A 22963-nucleotide genomic window follows, 5' to 3' on the forward strand; every position below is an offset into this window, starting at 1 on the left:
CATAAATGTAAAGTCATACTCTTTGGTTGGAGTAACATTAATAAAAAGATTATTACTTGAATTTTTAAAAAAGGTACATTATTTGCTATGCAGAGGCACCTGAACATCCTTCTGCAGGAGGGTTAGTCACCAGGCATAACAATCAAATCAGAAGGCAAATGGAATTTTGTCCTTCATTGCTGAAGGGATTGTGTTTAAAAGCAGAGGTTATGTTCTAGCTACAGTGGGTGCTGGTGAGGCCACACATGGAGTACTGCATGCAGTTTTTATCTCCTTACTTGCTCAAGGATGTACCGGCACTAGAGGGGGTGCAGAGGAGGTTAACTATGTTGATTCTGGAGGTGAGGGGTTTGGCTTAACAGAGACTGAGTAGATTGGGATTATATTCAGTGGAATTCAGAAGAATGGATAGATATAAAATAATGAATGGAATAAATAAAATAGAAGTAGAGAGGATGTTTCCACTGGCAGGTGAAGCTAGGACAAGAGGGCATCACCACAACATTAGATGAAGCAAATTTAGGAGTGAATTGAGAAGGAACGTCTTGACCTTGATGGAGTGCATTGCCCAGGGAAGTAGTTGATGCTCGTTCAATGAACGTTTTTAAAGCTAAGTTAGTTTTTTAAAAAAAGAAATAATTAATTAAGGAATACGGTGAGAACGTGGGTAATTGGTTCTGCATCCCCGTAATGATCAGCCATGATCTTATTGAATGGTAGAGCAGGCTCGAAGGGCAGGGCGGCCTTCTCCTTTTCCTCAATCTCTTGTTCTTATGTTATGCATTCCTCCCTCACTCGTGACTTGGAGGTGCTGGTGTTGGATTAGGATGGACAAAATTAAAATTCACAGAACACCAGGTTATAGTTCAACAGGTTTATTTGGAAGCACTACTTTGCTGGTCCTTCATCAGGTGGTTGTGTGATTTTTAACTTTGTCCCTCACTCTTTTAACTGATAAACAGCAACAAAAGCCACGAAGCAGAGCGCAAGCTCCAGCCAACAGTTGGTATTGTGGACAATGAAGAAGGTTATCTCAGAATACAATGGGATATTGATCAGATGGGCCAATGGGCTGGGGAGTGGCAGATAGGATTTAATTTAGATAAATGAGGTGAGTATATCTGGTTGTCAGAGACAGGTTGGACCGAAGAAGTGATTGATGTCAGCGGCGGACCAATGCCTAGACAGGGGAGGAGCTGGAGGACTTGGCGGGGCAGTTTTTCCTTCGACCAATCAGTGAATGAGGGCGGGACTAGACTATACCACGTGATCATCCTCGCGGTGGGCGCGGATTTTAGGGACATGTGCGGAGTGCTATTGGTAAGGAAAGAAATAAACAGCAGGAAGGGGGAGGGAAATGGTGTTGGAATGGCCTGAGAGGTTTTACAATCATTTGATACACATCGGAAAATACAAATTTGAAACTTTTGCACAAACGGGAATATGCCTCGTTGAGTAATCGACCCGAGTGAGCGCCGCCATCTTTATTCGGGGCAACGATTCACTGGACAGGTGCGCGGCCGCCAGCTTTGTAGGGGGCAAAGATCAGAGGGATGTATGTACAGCCTTCCCTGGTAAAAAGAGTCATAGGGCAGGATTTACACAGCATTTTCAAACCCAGAGAAATGTTTTTTTTTCTGGATTTGTTTCGTCATTCATTTAAATGATTTGGATGTGAATAGACGCCGTATAGTTAGTAAGTTTGCAGGTGACCCCAAAATTGGAGGTATTGTGGACAATGAAGGAGGTTATCTCAGAATACAATGGGATATTGATCAGATGGGCCAATGGGCTGAGGAGTGGCAGATAGGATTTAATTTAGATAGATTAAGCTAGGATATCTGGTTGGCATAGGTTAGACCGAAAAAGCCTGTTTCTGTGCTAGACATCCTTGACTGTGGGATCATAAAAGTGAACTCTGCTCTGGTTCACCTCTGGGTTTTCTGCTGTCAACTTGTTCAGTATCTAGCTTCCTCAGTGTCTCATGGGTGTATTTTTTGCTGTGTATAGTATTTGACTATTACTTTCACAGCTGTTTTGTAAATGAATTGAAAAATGTAGAGCTGGAAAAACACAGCAGGCCAGGCAGAGTTTGAGGAGCAGGAGAATCAATGTTTTGGGCATAAGCCCTTCTTCAGGAATGTAAATGAATTGTCCACTGCTGCCCGGCTCCTGACCATATGCTGTTCCATTATCAGGTTATTTTTTCCACAATATCTTTGACAGTCAAGAATCCTTTTTTCCAATAAGCGAGTGCATTTTCCTTCAATTTCTGACAGTCAAATTCTGCACCATTTTCATTCCCTGTAATTCATATTGCACTCCCTGAAACATCAACTGTGTATTTCTCCTTCCACAGAAACCAGTGATCAATGCCAAAGCCCTGTTGCCTGTGGAGAGGGTGATGTTTGACTGCCTTGTACTGCTGCAGTTTGTGTGGTGAAGGTGCTCCCACAGCATGGTTGGGTAAGAGACATTACAGATTATTCACTCAGCGATATTGAAGAGTAGAAGATATCTGTACAAATCATCATGGTTTTAATTTCACAAAAATATTATTGAGAAGTTTTGACATAAGGCTACAGATGGAGAATATTGTGTCCAGTGACCACAACCATTGCCAAATAAGCAGTTTTTCAAGAATGCCTTAAAGGAAGTAAGTAGATCTTAGAGGGTTAGAGTGGGGATTCCAGACCATGTTCCGTTGGAGTCTATAGAAACAGTCACACAGCTGAACTCAAAAATAAACACATCATTGAGAGTCTGAACTAAAATGAGTTATTGAGATATGAAAGGGTGTGTGGTGCAGGGAGATAGGAATGATTACAGCCAGGAATTAATTCAAAGGTGCGAAAGTAAATTGTTGTTGCTTACAAATGGGAGTCTTTTGATTGATCAGCAAGTTTTGGTACAAATGAGCACTTCGGCAGTAGAGTTTTCAATATTCTTGAGATTATTGGGAGGGTGAATGTGGGATGCTGGCCAGGAGTGGGTTTAGACAATGAAATCTAGAGTTAACAAAAGGAATGAATGAGAGTTTCAGCAAATGAGCTGAGATTGTGGTGAGGTCAGGTGATATCACTGAAGTTGAAATAGTGGTCTTCGAGGGGGTCTGGCTTGTCATCCTCGCCTCATTCAGCTGTTTGTCAGTTTGTGGATAAAGTCTGTAACAAGCTCAGGAAGCCCTGGCAGAACCCAAAATGGGCATCACTGAGCAGGTTATTGCTGAGCAGCTGCGTGACAGCACTGTTGATGACACCTTCCAACATTTCACTGCTGAGTGAGTGTGGACTGATGGAGGGGAATTGGCTGAGTTGGATCTGCCCTGTGTTGTTGTGTTGGAACATCCCTGAGCAATGTTCCACAAAGTCGGTAGGTGCCAGTGCTGGAACAGTACTTGCCTTGGTGGGCAGCAGGTTCTAGAGCACAGCCAACAGTATTATTGGCAGGGCCCATACCTTTTAAACTGCTTATCCATTTCTTGATCTGATTGGAAATGAGTTTTCAACCAAGTCGATTGATATCTGTGATGTCAGGGACCAATGGAGAAGGCTCATCCACTTGGCACTACTGGCTGAAAATCACTGCTAATGCTGTCCTCTTATCTGTTGCATGAATGTGTGAGACCCCTCCATCGGTAAGGGTAGGGGTATCTGTGATGCTTCCTCCAGTGAATTGTTTATTTGTCCATCACTATTCTTGACTAGGTGTGGCAGAACTGCAGAACTCTGATCTAATCCATTGGTTATGGGATCACTTAGTTCTATTTGGTGTTGCTTGTGCTATTTGGCATGCAGGTTTGGTAGCTCCACCAGGTTGGCACCTCATTTTTAGGTATGCCTTGTACTGTTCCTTACATGCCCTCCTGCATTCACCATTGAACCAGGGTTGATTCCCCTGCCTTGATGTTAATGGTTAATTGCGGGTTATCAGGCCATGAGATTTCAGATTGGGCTGGAGTACAGTTCTGCTGCTGTTGTTGGCCCACAGTGAGGCAGAAGTTGCAGGGTCAAGAGGGCTGACTGTGTGGTTGTAGTTGCTAGTGCATTGGTAGATGGAATGTGGTCCATCCAGTTTCATTCCTTTGTTGAGACTGTGCAGTGATTAATACAATGAGTGATTTGATGGGCCACTGTCGGGTTTCTTTCCCTCAAGGACATTGTCAATGGCAGAAAAACATCCCCAATGGTTCCATGGCAAACAGTAGATTCTTCATTCCATTTATTTTTTTCTTCAATTCAGAGTCAACCTCTACCGATTTGGGATTCAAACCTGAACTCCAGTTGTATATTTTAATACTCTTGATAAATGATAAATACGACAGGCTTGTTCACTTATTTTTAGAATCACTATCTCAGGTTTTGTTTATTGTTTTGGAGATAAAAACACCGTCCATTATCCTGTCTCCTCCATCCTCCCCTCCAACAACAAGAGTGAGGAGCACATGGATTTTCTCTGTCCATAACATTGAGACAATCCAATCAGCTGCCTCTGCTTCTTTCCTCCCTCTCCACTAGCCCACCGAGCCAAACTGCCTCACAAGGGTGCTCCTCATTTTAGTCCTAAATTTGCATTTCCTCGAGTCCCTTGTCAAGCCTTATTCGAGGTCATCTTGACCATTTACCCTCGTGTAGCTAAATCACGGACATTCCAAATCTCTGTCTCATCCTCCTGCTTGTCACCACCCTCCCCCCACCCCCCCGCCCACCCCCCTTCGCAATTCACTGATATTGTTCCATGATCTATCTGTCTTTTCTGGTTATGTCCTTCTCTCCCATTCTGCTAAAACCTAATATTTGACCTCGCCATCATTGGAAAATCCTGCTCCATCTCCACTCTCCTTTCTGAGTTCATTGTATTTGGTTTCCCCCCAGGATCTATCCTTGGTCCGTCCTGTTTCTCACCTTCATACTGCCAGGAGGTAACATCGCCCAAAAGCACAGTGTTAGGTTTCACATGTACACTGACAATGTCCAGTTCTCCCTCCCCATCATCCCTCTCCATTACTCCACTGTTACTCAGTTATCAAACTGCTTACCACGCTTCGATTAGCTGCAATTCACTCCAATGAAACACTATAATTGTTAAACCCATTCCCTTCAGTTGCTATTCCAAATTCATTTCCCGTACTGCTGTGTCCCTCCCTCTCACTGGGAAGTGTCTGAGGCAGAACTACATTCTTCACAGTATTGCTTTCATATCTGACCCCAAGGTGACCTTCCGATCAGACATCTACACAATCACAAACACCACAAATTCCAATCTCTAAAATGTTGCTTGTCTCCTTCTCACCCCAGCTCCATTGCTACTGAAACCCTAACCTGTGTCGGTGTTGCCTTTAACTTGACAAATCTGAAACAGAACCCCTTGATTCCGCGACTGAACCAGAATCTGGTTCAAGACTCACCCGTAATGGGACATATCTTCTCCATATTTACCCTGTCAAACCTTGACAGAATCCTGTATGTTTCAAAGAGATCATCTCTCATTCTTCCAAAGTCCAGTGAGTATATTCCCAACTTATTCAGCCTTTGCTTACCGCATAATCCCTTCAAAACAGGGATCATCCCAATGGATCTTCTCTGAAATGCCTCCAATAAACTGCTCTATATCATTCACTGAAGTGACCAAATCTGTTCACGTTACTCCAGATGTGGTCTCACTCGCCATTTGTTTAGTTGCCCTAAGGTATATACTCCAAACTCTTATGTTGCAATCTCTTTGAAATAAGGGACAGCATTCCATTCCCCTTCCTGATTCCATGTTGTAACTGTGTGCTCGCTTTCTGTGTTTCCTGCTCATTTTCCCCCGGTCCCTTTGTGGTGCAGCTTTCTACAGTTTATCCCAAGTTATACTCTATTTGACAACTTGTTGACCAGGTTTCCTGTGAATATCTCTCTGTAAACTGTTTATAACCTTTTGGAACTTTCCTGTTAACCCTTTTCTAGGAGATTTCCCCCCTAATTATTCTAAACATGTCCTGTGAGCACTGGGCAGTGGGAAGCATGCACAGTTGCTATCTTTCAGGGATACTCTGTTTCATGACTGGGAGGAGCTTGTTGCCCATTGGTCAGAATGGAGACAACTTGCCCATCAAGATGCATGAGCCTTTCACACCCCATGTCTTATTGATGAGGCACAGCGGCAGAACGGAAGGAAAGACAAGGAAGCAAATCCTGCTCTCCATATCTCACTGAATCTTGGGATATTCTGTCCCATGTTCAGTCACATGAAGTCCCAAGGTGGAAACTCATAGAAACCCACATAGATTTGCCCTTGAATTGCCTGCTGACCTCCACCAGGGGTAATGTGTACAGTCCTCCTGGGCCAGGAGGAGGCGATTGTATGAGTTTCAAACTTGGACTAACAGTGACGGATTTTATAAACTTGTATTACAGGCAGATATTCAGATGGTAATCTCAGTCATTGTAACGCCAAACTCTGACAGAATTACTCAATACATCAGGCCCTGGATATTCGTATTGTGTTCCAGATCAATACCATTTGCTGAATAAAAGTTCTCCTTTGAATCAAACCATCCTCTCAATAGATCTTCCCAAATCTTCAACATGTGTCCTGTAATCCTTGTATAATGAGCTGATGGGTGTAAGGTTTATTATTATAATGTGTAATTTTTATAAACCGCTTTGTCACAGCTCCCCAAATTTCCTTTGCTGCAAGGAGAATACTCTGTTTTTCCAAACCGCTGATTTCCCAATGTCTGTTTGCGCTCTTTCAGGTACACATCAGGGTTGTGTTGGAACATTCTCCACTTGCCTGCATCAGTGCACACCCCCCCCCCCCCCAACAATATTAAAGAAAGTGAACATCCTCCAGGATAAAGTACTGTACCTGAGTGGTTTCCCATCCACCACCTTCAGCATTCCCTTTCGCCACCCTCGAGGCACAGTGGCATCACTGTGTAAAAGATCAAGTCAGCATTGTCCTACCCGACCATAGGACTGCTCTCTCATCAGAGAGAGATGTCTGGTAGTGGTTAACCTGAATATTACCACAGCACAGGCAAGGGGAGAGGTTGAAAAGGAGAGTCCATTAATTGCGGATGGTTATTCTTGATGTGTATTAGCAACACACATGTCACATGAACAATTAATGTTAAAAAAGCCCCACAAATTCTGCAACTAAAATCCCCCATTCCTTGAACCATCCTGGTAAATCTCCTGTGCCCCCTGTCAGGGACCCTGCCACCCTTCACAATGTGTGGGTGATCTGTGGTTCGCACAGACCCAGCTGCTCTGAACCCTGTGGGTGATAGCATAGAGCAACAGTTGCACTAAACATCACAGTCTGGAAGAGAGCGAGAGACAGAAATCCCGATGGCATTTAAAATCTATTTAGGAACACACTTGCAAGGCCAAGGCTGACAGGTCTATGGGCTCTGTGCTGGAAAATGGGGTTCAAATAGTTAGCTGGGAGATTTCTTTACAGCATAAACCCAATGGACCACAAAACCGTTTTCTGTCATGTCGACCACAGACGCGTAATATAGGAATATGACAAGCCACAATAGAAACCAGGTCAGAGAAGGTGATCATCGAATCGATGATACGTGATTGATTAATGTTTTTTGGAGGAAAATGTGACAGAGGTTAAGCGGGACATTGTGGAGCTCTGGGTGCAGGAATCTGAAATAAAAATGGGTTATCCTGAAGGCTGAAATTAAAGAAAGGCACATCACAGAGATTTGTGAGGGTGGACAAGATTAAAGATAGAGACTGTGTTGAGACTGGAGGAGATTAGAGATTGGAGGATGTTGCAGAGATTGAGATGTTTTTGATACCAGAGATAGTGATAGTTCTGAAGCTAGAGAGGAATTACAGAGATAAGGATGAGTTGTTAGCTTTCCCAACCCGACCTCTTTCCTGATAATGATTGTTTCTCTGTCCTCATCTGCCATTGCCTCCATAGGCCTGCGACAATGAGAGTACACAGACAGTATGTTCCTGTTAAGGCTAAGGCTGGGAGGCGTCGAGAATGCTGCATGACCTGAGAAGTTGAGGCTCTGGTCAAGAAAATGAAGGAAGGATATAGCAGGTACAGACCCCACTGTGTTTGTGTGAATCCCTAGAGGACTATAAGGGCAGTACGAGTATACTCGTGGGAAACCAGGAGGCGAAAAAGGGGACATGAGATAGCTTTGCGAAGAAGGTTTGAGGAGAATCCACGAGATTCTACAAATACACTAAAGACAAAAGAATAACTAGGCAGAGAATAGCGACCCTCCAAGATCAACAAGACTGTCTATGGAACAGCAGGAGGTGGGAGAGATTCTGTAAGTATATCATGTCAGTTTTTACTGAAAGGGGATATGGAAGTTAGAGAAGTTGGAGAAATAAATAGTGATAACTTGGCAAGTGTACATATTACAGAGGAGGAGGTACTGGATGTCTTAAAATGCATAAAGGTGGATAAATCCCTGGAATCTGATCAGGTGTATCCCAGAACTTTGTGGGTAATTAGAGAAGCTTTTGCTGGGCCCCTCGCTGCAATATTTGTATCATCAATCGCCACAGGTGAGGTGCTGGAGGTTTGGTGCCATTATTTGAGAAAGATGGTCAGGAAAAGCCAGGGAACTATAGACCAGTGAGCCTGAAGTCAGTGGCAGAGAAGTTGTTGGAAGGGATTCTCAGGGACAGGATTTACAAGTCATTGGAAAGGTAAGAATTGATTAGAGAGAGTCAGCATGGCTTTGTGCATTGAAATCAGTAACTTGGACTTGAGAAAGACACAAAGCTTCACATAACACACTGGTTAGCAGGTTCAATACCATAGAATTCTGGTGGAACTAGCTGTTTGGATATGGAATTGGCTGGAAGGTCAAAGAGTCATAGATGGACAGCACAGAAACAGAGACCCGTCAGTCCAACCAGTACATGCTGATCAGATATCCCAATGCAATCTAGTCCCCCCTGTCAGCACCCGGCCCATATCCTTCCTATTCATATACACATGAAGATGCCTTTTAAATGTTGCAATCATAATGGCCTCCACCACTTCCTCTGGCAGCTCATTCCATACACGTCCCACCCTCTGTGTGAAAACGTTGCTTCTCAAGTCTCTTTAAAGTCTTTCCCCTCATATCATAAACCTATGCCCTCTTGTGCTGGGATCCCCCACGCCAGGGAAAAGACTTTGTCTATTTATCCTATCCATGCACCTCATGTTCTTATAAAGATCAATAAGATCACCTCTCAGCCTCCGACGCTGCAGGGAATACAGCCCCAATCTATTCAACCTCTATTCAACCCCCAGCCTAGCTCAAATCCTCCAACCCTGGCAAAGTTCTTGTAAATCTTTTCTGAACCCTTTCAAGTTTCACAACATCCTTCCAATAGGAGGGAGACCAGATTTCTGCACAACGTTCCAAAAGTGGCCTAACCAATGTCCTCTACAGCCACAACATGACCTCACAACTCCTGTACTCAATACTTTGTCCGATAAAGGAAAGCATACCAAATGCCGCCTTCACTATCCTATCTACCTCCACTCCAAGGTCTCTTTGTTCAGTAACACTCACCAGGACCTTACCATTAAGTGTATAAGAGCTGCTAAGATTTGTTTTACCAAAATGCCAATCCTGAGCCAATTCACCCATCTGATCAAGATCCCATTGTACTCTGAGGTAATCTTTTTCACTGTCCACTACACCTCCAGTTTTGGTGTCATCTCACTAACTATACCTCCGATGTTCACATTCAAGTCATTGATATAAATGATGAAAGGTAGTGGATCTAGCAGTGATCCTTGTAACAGTCCACTAGTCACAGTCCTCCAGTCTGAAGAGCCAGTTCTGTATCCAAATGGTTAGATCTCCCTATATGCCATGAGCTCTAACCTTGCTGAGAAGTCAGTGTCATAGTGGAGGGTGCTTTTTGGACTGGAAGCCTGTAATGAGCAATATGCTGTCAGGCTGGGTGCTGGGTCCACTGCTTTTTGCCATTTATTTTAATGGTTTCTATGTGAATATAGGAGCTATGGTTAGTAGGTTTACAATAGACACCAAAATTGGAGGTGCAGTGGACAGCAAAGTTACCCGAGAGTACAATGAGACTCCAATCAAATGGGCTGAGGAGTGGCAGATGCAGTTTAATTTAGATAAATGAGGTTCTGCACTTTGGAAAAGCAAATCAGGGCAGGACTTCTACACTTAATTGGAAGGTCCTGGGGAGTGTTGCTGAACAAGGAGATCTTGGAGTGCAGGTTCATAGTTCCTTGAAAGTGGAATCATAGATAGGCAGGGTAGTGCAGAAAGTGTTTGGTGTACTTGCCTTTATTGGTCAGTGCATTGAGTACAGGAGTTTTGACGTCATTTTGCGGCTGTACAGGACATTCATTCAGCCACTTCTGGAATTCTACTTTCAGTCCTGGTCTCCCTGCTATCGGAATGATATTGTTAAACTTGAAAGGATTCAGAAATAATGCAAAGATGTTGCCAGGGTTGAGGGATTGAGCTATAAGGAGAGGCTGAATAGACTGAGGCTGTTTTCACTGGAGAATCAGATGCTGAGAGGTGACCATAGAGGTTGATAAAATCGTTAGGGGCATGGATAGGGTAAACAGCCAGGGTCTTATTCCTGTTTAGGTGAGTCCAAAACTAGAAAGCACAGGCATGAGGGAAAAGACTGAAAAGGGATATTAGGGGCAAAGTTTCAAGCTGAACGTGGCACGTGTATGGAATGAGCTGCCTGAGAAAGTGTGGAGGCTGGTACAGTTACAACATTGAAAAGGCATCTCATTGGATATGTGATTGGGAAAGGTTTAGAAGGCTATGGGCCAAGGGCTGGCATATGGGCCAAGATTAATTTAGGATATCTGGTCAGCATGGACAAGTTGGACTGAAGGGTCTGTTTCTGTGCTGTACATCTCTATGACACTAATAAATTAAAATTAAGATAGGTTTCTCTTTTATGGAGAGTTAGCAGAAGGTCTGACAATTCTCCTTGGAGCTGAGAAGGTTAAGCAGTGATTTCGACCAGGAGTTGATTTGTTTCCAGGGTATTTCATTCACAGAGAGACAGAGTGAGAAATTTTTAACGTCACAATTTTTAGTAACTATTTTCAGGTAACTGGCAAGTAATGCAGGTTAAAAATGTGAAGATTATTTTACTCACTAAGTTCTGAGCATCTGGAACAGGTTGACCAACAGCTGGATGCAGTTATTGTCAAAACAAATTTGAAATTTAACTTTTTTTAGGAAGGATTTGGAGGACTATGTCCAAATGGGAGGTCAGTTGGGATAGACTGGCACCATCTCCAGAGGGAGAGAGTACAGCCCCAATGGGCTGAATAGCCCCCAGCCCCTGTCCTCTGTGATACTGACGCATTCACTGTGAATGATGAAGCTCATCACAGGGCAGAGCCGTAGAGAGGTACAGCATGAAAATAAACCCTTTGGTTAAACTGGTCCATGCTGAACAGATATCCCAACCTAATCTTTTCCCATTTGCCAACACTTGGCACATATCACTCTACACCCTTCCTATTCATATACCCATCCAGATGCCAAATGGTATAATTGTACCATCATCCTCCACTTCCTGACAGAGGACTCCATACATGTACCAACCTCGGTGGGAAAAACAAATGTCCCTCAGATCCATTTGAAATTCTTCCCCTCTCACCTTAAACCTATGCCCTTTCATTCTGTACTCCCCGACCCCAGGGAAATGACCTTGTCTATTTATCCTACCCAGGCCCCTCATGGTTTTATAAACCTCTATGAGGTCACCCCTCAGCCTCTGATGCACCTGGGAGGATCCCAACACTCATGTCACAATGGGGCCTGGCTGATTGACACAGCTTCAGACCAATAGGAGAGTTGGCGTGATCCTCCAGCCAATGGGAGTGAATGAGGGGTGGGTCCAGCAGGCCAACACATGACCATCAGCTTTGCAGGCGCAGTGTCACTGTGAGGGGGGACTGAATGTGAAGGAGTGGGAGAGACAGCAGATACTGGGAGAGAGATGGAGTTAGTGTGGACTGGGAAGGTTGATAAACACTGTTTCATTCTGGTGGACCTGAATTATATACTCCGGGTAAATTAGAATCAAAAGAACTCTTGATGCTGTAAATCACACAACAACCAGAACGTACTGGAAATGCTCAACAGATCTGGCAGCATCTGTGAAAAGAAATCAGTTCGCATTTTTGATCCAGTGACGCTTCCTCAGGAACTGATGTTACTGAGAAAAAAATGTCTGTTTTTATACAGAAGGTAGGGGTTAAGGAGTAAATGATAAGTGGGGATAGAGTCCAAAGAGAGAGATAGGAGCAGTTGGACACAGGAGTGGATAACGATCGGATGCGGGGAGGGTGAATAGCTGTTTATGGGGACTGTTAGTGACTCACCATAGGTAATGTGTAATGGCAGGCTACATAATAACAAGGCCTGGTATGTGGGGTAGGGGACAAAGACACTAGGACGTGGGAGAGTTCAGGACCTAAAATTATTGAATTTGATGTTGAAGCCAGAGGGTTGCAGGGTTCCCGAGTGGGAGATGAGGTGTAGTTCTTCCAGCTTGTGTTAAAGTGTGGCGCTGGAAAAGCACAGCAGACCAGGCAGCATCCAAGGAGCAGGAGAATTGACGTATTGGGCATGTCAGCATTTCATCAGAAATGTGGGTGGTAGAATACGGCTGAGAGATAAATAGGGATGGGGTGTTTGGGGTTGGGGGAAGGGAGCTAGGGAGGCAATAGGTGGTTGTAGATGGAGGGTAGAATGGACAATTGGAAAGGAAGATGGGCAGGTGGGACTGTTCAAGAGGGTCTTGCCGAGTTGGAGGGTTGAATCTGAGATAAGTTGGTGGATGGGAGATGAGGAAACTTTGATGCCGTGTGGTTGAAAGTTCCCAAGGTAGAAGATGAGGTGTTCTTCCTCCAGGTGTCGGGTGGCTCGGAGTTGTGGGATGGAGGACTTGCATGTCCTTGGCAGCATGGTGGCGGAGTGAGTGGGCGGTAGCCGAAATGGTCAGCTACAGGGCGGTGGGGTTGGTTGGTGTATGTGTCCCAGAAATGTTCCCTGAAATACTCCATAATTTGGCGTCCCGAGAGCAAGAGACACAATAGGTGAGGTGTTTGGGTGGGCAGGGAATTCTCTGCTGGGTGTGGGAGGATCCAGTGGTGCCTTGGATGGAGTTGAGGGGAAGGTGTGGGTACAGGTTTTCCACCTCTTGCAGTGGCAAGCGAAGGTGCCTGGAGTGGAGGGTGAGTTGGTGGGGAGTGTGGATCTAACGTGGAAGTCACAGAAGGTATGGTCTCTGTGGAATGCTGAAAGGGGTGGGGAGGGAAATATATCTCAGGTGGTTGGATCTGATGGTGGAAAGAGCAGAGGATGATGTGTTGTATATGGGTGGAAGGTGAGGGTGGTGGGATTCCATCTTTGTTGCATTTGGAGGGGTGGGGTTCAAGGGCAGTGGTGTGGGAAGTGGAGGAGATATACTGGAGGGCATTGTTGACCACGTGAGGGGAAATTGCAGTCTTTGAAATAGGAAGCCATTTGGTATGTTCTGAAGTGTTCATCCAGATTGCATCAAGCTTCACTGGAACACTGCAGTAAGCATGAGACAGAGATGTTGGACAGGGAACAGTCTTGTGTGTTAAAGAGCAGGCAACTGGAAGCTCAGGGTCTTTTTTGCAGGCACAATGTAGATCATCAGCCACCATTTCCACCAACGCCACTGAGATGCTGGAGGGTTCTTGTCTCCTTCATTAACAGCTTTCCAACTTCCCACTCCTTTATCTTTCCAAATGTTCCTGTGTCTCTTTGGTTTCTGTCCCCGCCTATTAGTTACTCTTTAACCCCTATCTCCTGTAGTCCAAAGATCTGTAGGTTAGGTGAATTGGCCCAGCTAAGTTTCCCGTAGTGTTCAGGGATGTGCATTAGTCCGGGGAAATGGTGAGTAATAGAGTAAGAGAATGGGTCTGGGTTGGATAAACTTCGGAGGGTGGGTGCGGAATTGTTGGGCCAAAGGGCCTGTTTCTTGAAGGGATTCTAATTTTCCCAACTGTCATCGGTTCTGAGGAAGGGTCACTGGACCCGTGATGACCCATGGTGTGTGCAGGAGGCGGAAAGGGGAAAGGGGAGAGTGGCAGCAGAAACCAGATGAAATGTATCAGTGTAGACTGGGAGGGTTTAGTTACACTCTGTGCAGGTCGTTAGTCTGAATTAGAAACTCTTAGTCCCACGTTTGCAGCAAAGGGGAAGATGGCTTGGGCCTCAGGCAGTGAGAGGACCTGGGTTATGGCCATCATCTTTATTTGGGGCAAGGTACAGCAAGGAGCATGCACGTGTCCTCTTCCTGGGTGGGGGCGGGGTGATTTGAAGAGGAGCATTTACACATCAAACACATACCAAGAGAAGTGTTTGCCTTCACTATTCATCTTGCACTGACTGTGAGCTTTGTTTTGTGAATTCAGTTTATAGGATATTAATTGAGAATAATTGAGACTGGGATCTCAATAAACAAGTTTCTACAGTCAGCGGAGTCATCAGGATCTGAATATCATTGGCATTTAACTGTGGAACGAGAAAGGTTTGTCTATTCTGTCTGTGGGAAAATATCTTCAATATTTTTGTCAAACCAAAAGCAGAAAGATGTTCAAGTTCATGGTTGGATAACCCTTGGGGTATGTGTTCAATTTTTGGCCCTGCAGCTGTGGAAGGAGGTATTGGCCTGAGAGAGAGCACAGATTTATCCAAATTACACCTCGTCTTCTCGCAGGAACTGTCAGATTTAGTCTCAATTATCCACTTTATAATGCTAATCTGTAAACTCCCTACTTCCAATTCTCTGCAAATTTCTCGTGGACTCAAATTCCAGCACCATTTCAAGTGGAACGTTCCAGATTCTGACAACTGTCTGTTCATTCAGAAACTGCTGAAGTCCATTTTGACTCTGGGGTTACAAAGGGCTGAATTGAAAGATGCAATGCTGGTCTGAGCTCCCATTGAGGTGCATTGGAACAGTACAGGAGGCTGAGGGCAGTGTAGGTATGAGCAGACAATGAAAATGACAGGCTGCACTGTGAGGGCTGCTTGGCTCAATGAGAGTGTTTTGGAGTTGGGTGTAAATGGTGAGGTGAGACAGGGAGAAGGTGAAGCTGAAACTCAGTTTTAGTTCAGGCCTTTCAGACATTCACAGTCCCAATGGGAATAGCCAATTTGTCAGTGATAGCTGTGGAGTATTTAAGTTTTTAAATATGACATATCAGCTTAAGTAAAGATTTTTTTTGTTACTATAATGGACATGTTTGAAGTGAAGGAAGGTTGCTCACTCATTTAAATTCTCTTAATGGGAGTAACTAGATGAATGTAGAGAGACGTTGTGACAGGAGCCCTCAGACCCGTGGTGTGCTCCTCTTGCACAATGTGGGAAATAAGGGCCGCTTCCAGTGTCCCTGATGGCTATGTGTGCAGGAAGGGTTCCCATCTGCAGCTACTGGGAAACTGCTTTTCAGAGCTGGAGCTGTGAGTGGACTCACTGTGGAGCATCTACAATACTGAGAATGTTATGGACAGCACGTTTAGTGAGTTAGTCCCCCTGCAGGTGAGGGTTACACAGGCAGAAAGGGAATGGGTGACCATCAGATCGAGTAAAAGGCTTAGGAAGCGAGTACACGATTCCCCGTTGTTATCCCCTTTTCATACAGATACTGTATACCACTTGGGATTCTGTAAGGGCGGGAATGGGTGGGGTGGCTTCTCGGGAAATCAGCATCAGCCAGGTTCATGACACCACAGAGAGCTCTGCTGATCAGAACAAGAGGAATGAGAGTGGCAGGGCTATCGTGACGGGGGATTCAATAATCAGGGGTACAGCCAGGCACTACATTGCCCACAGACATGAATCCAGGATGGTATGTAATCTCCCTTGTGCCAAGATCCATGATATCATGGAGTGGCTGCAGGATGTTCTGGAGCTGGAGGGTAAACAAGCCGTTGTCGTGCAACACACAGATACCAATGACATCGCTAAACAGAGGGATGAGGGCCTGAAAGCTGGATATAGGGAGAGCAGAGATACATTAAAATGTAGCTCCTGAAATGTAATAATGTCAGACTTACTCCCAGTGCCATGTGCTAATGAGAGCAGGAATGAGAAGGTAGATCAGCTGGATGTGTGGCTGGGGTAATGGTGTACCACAGAAGGGTTTTGATTCTTCAGGCACTGGGACTGTTTCAGAGTGGGACCTATACCAGCCTGATCGGTTACCCCTGGGCAGAGTTGAGACAAATCTGGTGGGGGCTTTTGCCAGTTCTGTTGGTGAGTTTGTAACTAGTCTGGCAGGGGGATTGGAACGGAAGTGTAGGCTGAGATGGGTCAGATTCAGGACAGGGAATGGGAGGTACAATATTAGTGATGTAGTTAGTGGCTCAGAAAGCCAAAGGAAAGGAGGATTAAACGAAGATTGAGTCCCTGTTCAGCCATCAGTCCTGACATCCCAGGAATGTGAGTCAACAAAATCTGGAGCTGTGTACATGTCTATGACTCTGTGCTTCAGCAAAATGGTGGAAATCTGCAATACAAACAAAAAGCACTGGAGATCCTCGGCAGGTCGGGCAGCACTGGAAATGGTGACAGATGCAGGAAACATTGCAGCCTTGTAGAAGTGTTTAGATGATCACACCAAGCAGTACAATATCGGTTACACACTGAGTGCCAGAACGTTGGACTAGCATAAATAGGTGCTTGATGACCAGCATGAATACGATGGGGCTGGAAAGTTGACGTTTTGGGTCAGGGTTATTTATCAAGACTGACAAAGGGTCCTGACCCAAAACATCAACCTTCCTGCTCCTCTGATGCTGCCTGACCTGCTGCACCTCCCCAGGTCCACATTGTACAGACTCTGACTTCCAGCATCTGCAGCCCTTAACTATCTTCACATCCCAGGACTCATCTGGTGATCCTCCTTTACACTCTCTCAATAACCAGGAGAGCCTTCCTTGGAAAAGGGGAACAAAGGTGTATACAGTACTCCAGGTGTGGTCTCACCAAGTCCCTTCCAGAAAGGGATCCCTGTCCCCATCTTATCCATAATGGTCATCAAGCACACATGCCTGGTGTGATCATCTAAACACTTCTTCAAGGCTGCACTGTTTCCTGCATCTGTCACCATTTCAGATGCTGCCAGACCTGCTGAGGATCTCCAGCACTTTGTTTTCTCTGCTGTCGAGTGTTGAAAGGGGGGATTTACAGTTGAGAAATTCAAATTGAACTTCATGTCACTTGATCCGCGCCGATCTGAATATCATTGGCCTTTTCATCTGGAAGGAAAGGTTTGCGTTCTGTTCATGGGCGAATATTTCAAATGTCCGTGTGACGAAAAAAGTACTGAGACAGTGAAGTCCATGTTAGCGTGGGGACTTGGTTTTTGAAAGTCTAAAAAATCATGGCACATTGGGCGGCACGATGGCACAGTGGTTAGCACTGCTGCCTCACAGCGCTAGAGACCTGGGTTCAATTCCCGCCTCAGGCAATTGACTGTGTGGAGTTTGCACATTCTCCCCGTGTCTGCGTGGGTTTCCTCCGGTTTCCTCCCACAGTCCAAAGATGTGCAGGTCACGTGAATTGGCCATGCTAAATTGCCCGTAGTGTTAGGTTAAGGGTATGGGTGGGTTGCGCTTCGGCGGGGCGGTGTGGACTTGTTGGTCCGAAGGACCTGTTTCCACACTGTAAGTAATCTAACTTCCCTGGAACAGTCAAGCCACAGATTGGTTTTGTATGAGGACAATTAGCCATGAAACCAGAAAGACTAAAGGATTCCTGCATCATGGAAAAAGCTATGAAAATGGGATTGTTGTAATGGAGTGAATTATCAATCATTGATTGTAATCCATTGGTGTTGTCACATCGGTTCGAGCGCCGTAGGGAAACACAGGAAATGTGATGAATGCAGTGTCACTTTAAGTTATTCAACTGGAAAGGTGAAGAAGAAATTTACAAGGATGATGCCAGGTCTCAGGGGTCTGAGTTACAGGGAGAGGTTGGACAGGCGAGGACTTTTTTGTTTAGAGCAGAGGAAACTGTGGGGGAATATTTTACAGTAGTGTATAAGACCATGAGAGGCATGGGTAAGGTGAATGCACTCGGTCTTTTTCGCAGGGACTCAAGGATTGGAGGGCATCAGGTTAAAGTTAGAGGAGAAAGAATACATGGGAAACTGAGGGGCAAGTGTTCTACACAAAGGTGGTATGTATATGGAATGAGCTGCCAGTGGAAGTGGTTGAGGTGGGTATATTAACAACAAGTGAAAGACATTTGGCCAAATACATGGATAGGAAAGTTTCAGAAGCAGATGGGCCAAGTGCAGGGAATTGGGGTTAGTGTGGATGGACAATCTGATTGGTATGGGCCAGTTTGGGCCAAAGGGCCTGTCTCTGCTGTAGGATTTGCTATTTCTCCCACTAACTCTGTTGGTATCCTGGGATGTATTCCATCGGGGCAAGGAGACTTGTTTACCTTTAGCTCCATTAACTTGCCCAGCTCTAACTCTATCGTGATAATAGTTGTTCCTTGGTCCTCACCTTCCTCAGTCTCCTTATCAATTACTGGCATGTTCTTCGTATCCTCCACTGTGAAGTCTGACTGCTGTGTGCTCATATTCCTGAACCATGCTGGATAGGAATACCCAGGCACAGAACTCTGAGAGGTCTTCTTTGAGTCTTTATTGATGAGACATGGCAGCTCCCTGGATAGTGTACATGCAAAACACCTCCAGGCAGCATCAGGTAACTCCCCGCCTGTCGGATGTACCACTCCCATTCTTAAACCTTTGTGGTTTGGGATCCTTGAATAGAGACTGTCTCTCAGTATTATCTCCATGGCAACGGCAGTTCGAAAGTCTAGTTCAGTTCAGCACTTTGTGGCTAAAACACACACCCTTCCCCACACCCCTGTGGCTCCCTCAAGTATCTGACAGGCAGTTCAGTTTCAGTGGGGTATCTATCAGGATTCTGATGTGGAGGAGCCGGGGTTGGGGTGGGGTGGACAAAGTTTAAAAACCACACATCACCAGGTTATAGTCCAACAGGATTATTTGGAAGTACAAGCTTTTGGAGTGTGCTGTGATTTTTAACTTGATCAGGATTATCTCTATGGTAACTATTAAATACTTCAACAATTACAGAGGCCATATGTTCCCCATACAATAGGTTTCTCTCTAGCAGTGTAGACTGCAATTCTGTCCCTGGGGATAGCTACTCATCACTTTTTATCCCAATTCCATCATGCTTTCTGTAGATCTTTGAAGTTTTTTCCAATCTCCGAATTTATCCTTGGTCTTTGACAGTTTGTATGCCTTCTATTTCAATTTGACAGTCTCCCTTATTGCCTTAGACATGGCAGATTACTCCTTTTCCTACAGTCCTTCCTTTTCACTGATATATACTTTTGCTGAGAAATTTGAAAAATTACTTTGATATTCCTCCACTGTCTGTCAACTGTCCCACAGTAAAGTCTTTGTGTCCATTCTGCATTCGCCAACTCCTGCCTCCTCCTATTGTAGTCTCCTTTGTTTAAGCACAGTATCTTGGGATTGGATTTAATCTTCCCGCTTTCCATCTGTGTTCTAAATTCTATCAGACTTATGACAAGTCATTTTATCAGATTATGAGGGGAGGCAATATTTCCTGGGTGTTTTAGTTTCATTGTCAGTGACCTTGGCTTTGTAATAAAGTGCAGGATAGATATTCACAACAGAGTATTCTGGACGGTGTGAATGTACTGCACAGTCTAAAACCATAAATCACTGTCACCCCTCAGTTTAAAATTGCAAAATCATTATCTCCTACATGCTTCATCACTACCTAAGTTTGGAACGCTAATCCACCTGACTATCCTGCTGTTTCTGAAAATCTCCTTTGGTGAAGATGGTGAGTTTTGGATTCATCTTTCTGGTTATTACCGTAAGAAGATAAGCCCTGGGCACAGGAGAGGCAATGCAGCCCTTCGAACCAGCTCCACCATTTAATACGGTGATGATTGAGCTCACCTCGGTCTCAGCTGGATTTTCCTGCCTGCAATCTCTCACGCTTCAACTCGTTGCAAATTAAAAATCTGTATCTCTTCATTAAATTGGCTCATTGTCTTGGCATCCACCGCATTTTGAAAAGGGAATTCCACAGATTCACAACACATTGAGATAGGTACATTCTTCTTCATGAGAATAGAATAGAGTCCCTATAGTGCAGAAACAGTGTATTCATCCATCGAGTCCACACCAGCCCTACAATGAGCATCCCATTTAGACCCACCCATTTCCTGTAACCCTGCATTTCCCGTGGCTAATTGCCTAACCAGCACATGCATGGACCCTGTGAGCAGTTTGGCATGACCAATCCACCTAACCTGCACGTCTTTGGACTGTGGGAGGACACTGGAGCACCGAACAAAACCATACAGACGTGGGGAGAATGTGTTAACTCCACACAGTTGCCTAACGCTGGAATCAAACCCGGGTCGCTGACGCTATGAGGCAGCATTGTTAGCCACTGAGCCACCTCTGCTTAAAATCTGCTGCCCATTATTAACCTCCCCACCCCGCAATTGGCTGAATGTATTTTCCTTACGTCAGAAATCGAGGTGTCTAAGCGGATGTCTCAGTAAATCCCAGTGACAGCCCACATGTCCTGTGTGTCTGAATAGATATCCTATACACAACACCCTCCAGCCCACACTTTCTCTCACTTTCCAGGGACAGGTCTCCAGAGGCTTCATGGGGACTACAACTCCCACAAGCCCTGAGGCAGGGACCACACGTGTGTGAGGAAACCCACCACTGCACATGTACAGAATGTGGGCGGGTTTTGGAGCATGTTCTTTGGGGTAACTAGCGGAAAGCATTTCACACTGTGATTGGCAGGAGAAGAGATGCATCTACCTATAGTATTGATCAGTTGGGGGGGGGGATCAAAGTGTCACTACGCCGAGATGGGACCAAGTTCCATTCGCAACTTGTCATAACACTGGGAATTGACCAATGGGAAACAAGGAAGAATCTGACCCATTCTCCCAGTCTGAAGTTTCCTCTTCTGTCCAGGATCTGCCACCTCCCTTTCTGTTTCCTTTTGTTTCATTCTGCTGTTACATTATTGACTTGCAGCAACTGAAGGGAAAAGAAGTGAACCCAGAAAGGGTGCAGAGTCTAACCAGGGATGGAAAGTGGTGGCATGAATCTGTTTATCAGTAACACCATGAGAATGTAGAGGGTGTACATTAGGGGGTAGCAGAGTCAGAATGATGGGAGAAAGTAAGAGGGCTGGAGGGTTACAGCTTTCGGGGAAGAAAGGGGAGAAAGATATTCCAGAGAAACTAGAATTGTCTGTTCTGAATTTCTAATCTGTACATATTCCTTTTATCCAGGGTGCTAGATGGTGAAGATTTGCAGACTGAAATCTCAAAATCACGTGCAGATCGTGATTAAGTTACACAACATTTGATGAACCAAAGATGGAGAATCACTGGGCCAAAATCCTGCAACACTCTCTCTCCCAGCGTTGTCGGTCTCTCTGCGCCAAATGGACTGTGAATGGTACAAGACAGCAGCTCACTACCATCTTCTGAAGGGTAAGGAGAGATGGGGAATAAATGCTGGCTGAACCAGTGATGCCCATATCCTGGAAATGGATTCTATCTCTAGTTCCTGAAACCCAGTTGATATTACTGCAGGATGATGAGGGATGCTGAGTGCATCCTCCAGGAGGCAACACCATCACATTACCCCCGCCTACACCTACACAGTAACACAACAACGTCACTAGAACAAAAGGCAGTGAAGCTGAAGGAGGACTTAGATATAGTTCTTCAAGGTAAAGTCATGAAAGGGGATTGGAACACAGCAGGAACAGGAGACTGAGCTGGATGGTCAGCTGTTTCCCATTGAATGATGGAGCAGGATTGAAAGGCTGAATGGTCTCCTCCTGCAGCTATCTCCCAGGTATGTATATAGTCATGGAGCCCGGGTAGGTAGAAGTAGGCAGGGATTCTCCAGGAGATTGCACCTCCACAACAGTTTCCAGTGAGGGATGGTTTGATGGATTTTATTTAACATTTATCTTTAACACAAGGTTTGTAAATTTTGGTTTTAAAATGTTGTAAGAGCTTTTTGCACCGCAAGTAAAATTAAAGAAAATAAATTGAACTGTTTGAATGTAACAGTTTTAAAGCTTTCAACCTCTGTAAAACAAAATCCTGTCTATTCCCAGACACCATCACTTTACAGCTACTCAAACTCCAGGGAAATATTCCCTCCTTGTCTGAACCTTTGGTTTGATTTAACTGCTTTTCAGTTTTCGTTCTGTGAGCTGTGAAGTGTTCTTTTTCCCTATTTCTCCGACCCAGAAATGTGATCACAGCAAACTTCCCACCATCAGAATCATCATTATGCCATTTTGCTTTTGGTTACCATATAATCACCAGCAGTGCAAAAGTGAGGACTGCAGATGGTGGAAACCAGAGCCTAGATTAGAGGGGTGCTGGAAAAGGGCTTTTGCCAAAACATTCATTTTCCAGCTCCTCGGATCCTGCTTAACCTGCTGTGCTTTTCCAGCACCACTCTAATCGACTCATATCATCACCAGCAGTAAACCATTCGTGTGACTAATAGAATATCTCCAAACGAAGCTCATTATGGGCCAAGCAAACCATTACAAGTGACAGAGTGAGAAGGAACTAAATATAAGTAGAATTGTGGGGAGAGGGCAGCGGTGGAGATAAAGCACTATATCCCCTACGGTTCCCACCTCTATCTAAAGGCATAGACAGCATTGATGCACACCACATGCTCCTTCTCTAAGGCACCCTGCTCTGTAGCATATATCCTCAGTCAGTGAATAAAATCCCTACAGTGTGGGAGGAGAGCATTGGCCCATCAAACGCCACTGACCATCCGAAGAACATCACGCCCAGAGCACTCTATCACTGTAACACTGCATTTCCCATGG

General features: G+C 45.0%; 1 long non-coding RNA gene across 1 annotated transcript in view; it reads left to right on the forward strand.

Annotated features, from left to right (window-relative positions):
- Nucleotides 1-21583, forward strand: part of LOC140483503 (uncharacterized) — a 41805-nt gene extending 20222 nt beyond the window's left edge. Inside the window, exon 3 of the long non-coding RNA XR_011961996.1 lies at nt 21384-21583. This is a non-coding gene — a long non-coding RNA (uncharacterized lncRNA). The remainder of the gene's footprint in view (nt 1-21383) is intronic.
- Nucleotides 21584-22963: the final 1380 nt, after the last annotated feature.

Source organism: Chiloscyllium punctatum, chromosome 12 (genome assembly GCF_047496795.1).
Source record: "Chiloscyllium punctatum isolate Juve2018m chromosome 12, sChiPun1.3, whole genome shotgun sequence".
Lineage (NCBI taxonomy): Eukaryota > Metazoa > Chordata > Chondrichthyes > Orectolobiformes > Hemiscylliidae > Chiloscyllium > Chiloscyllium punctatum.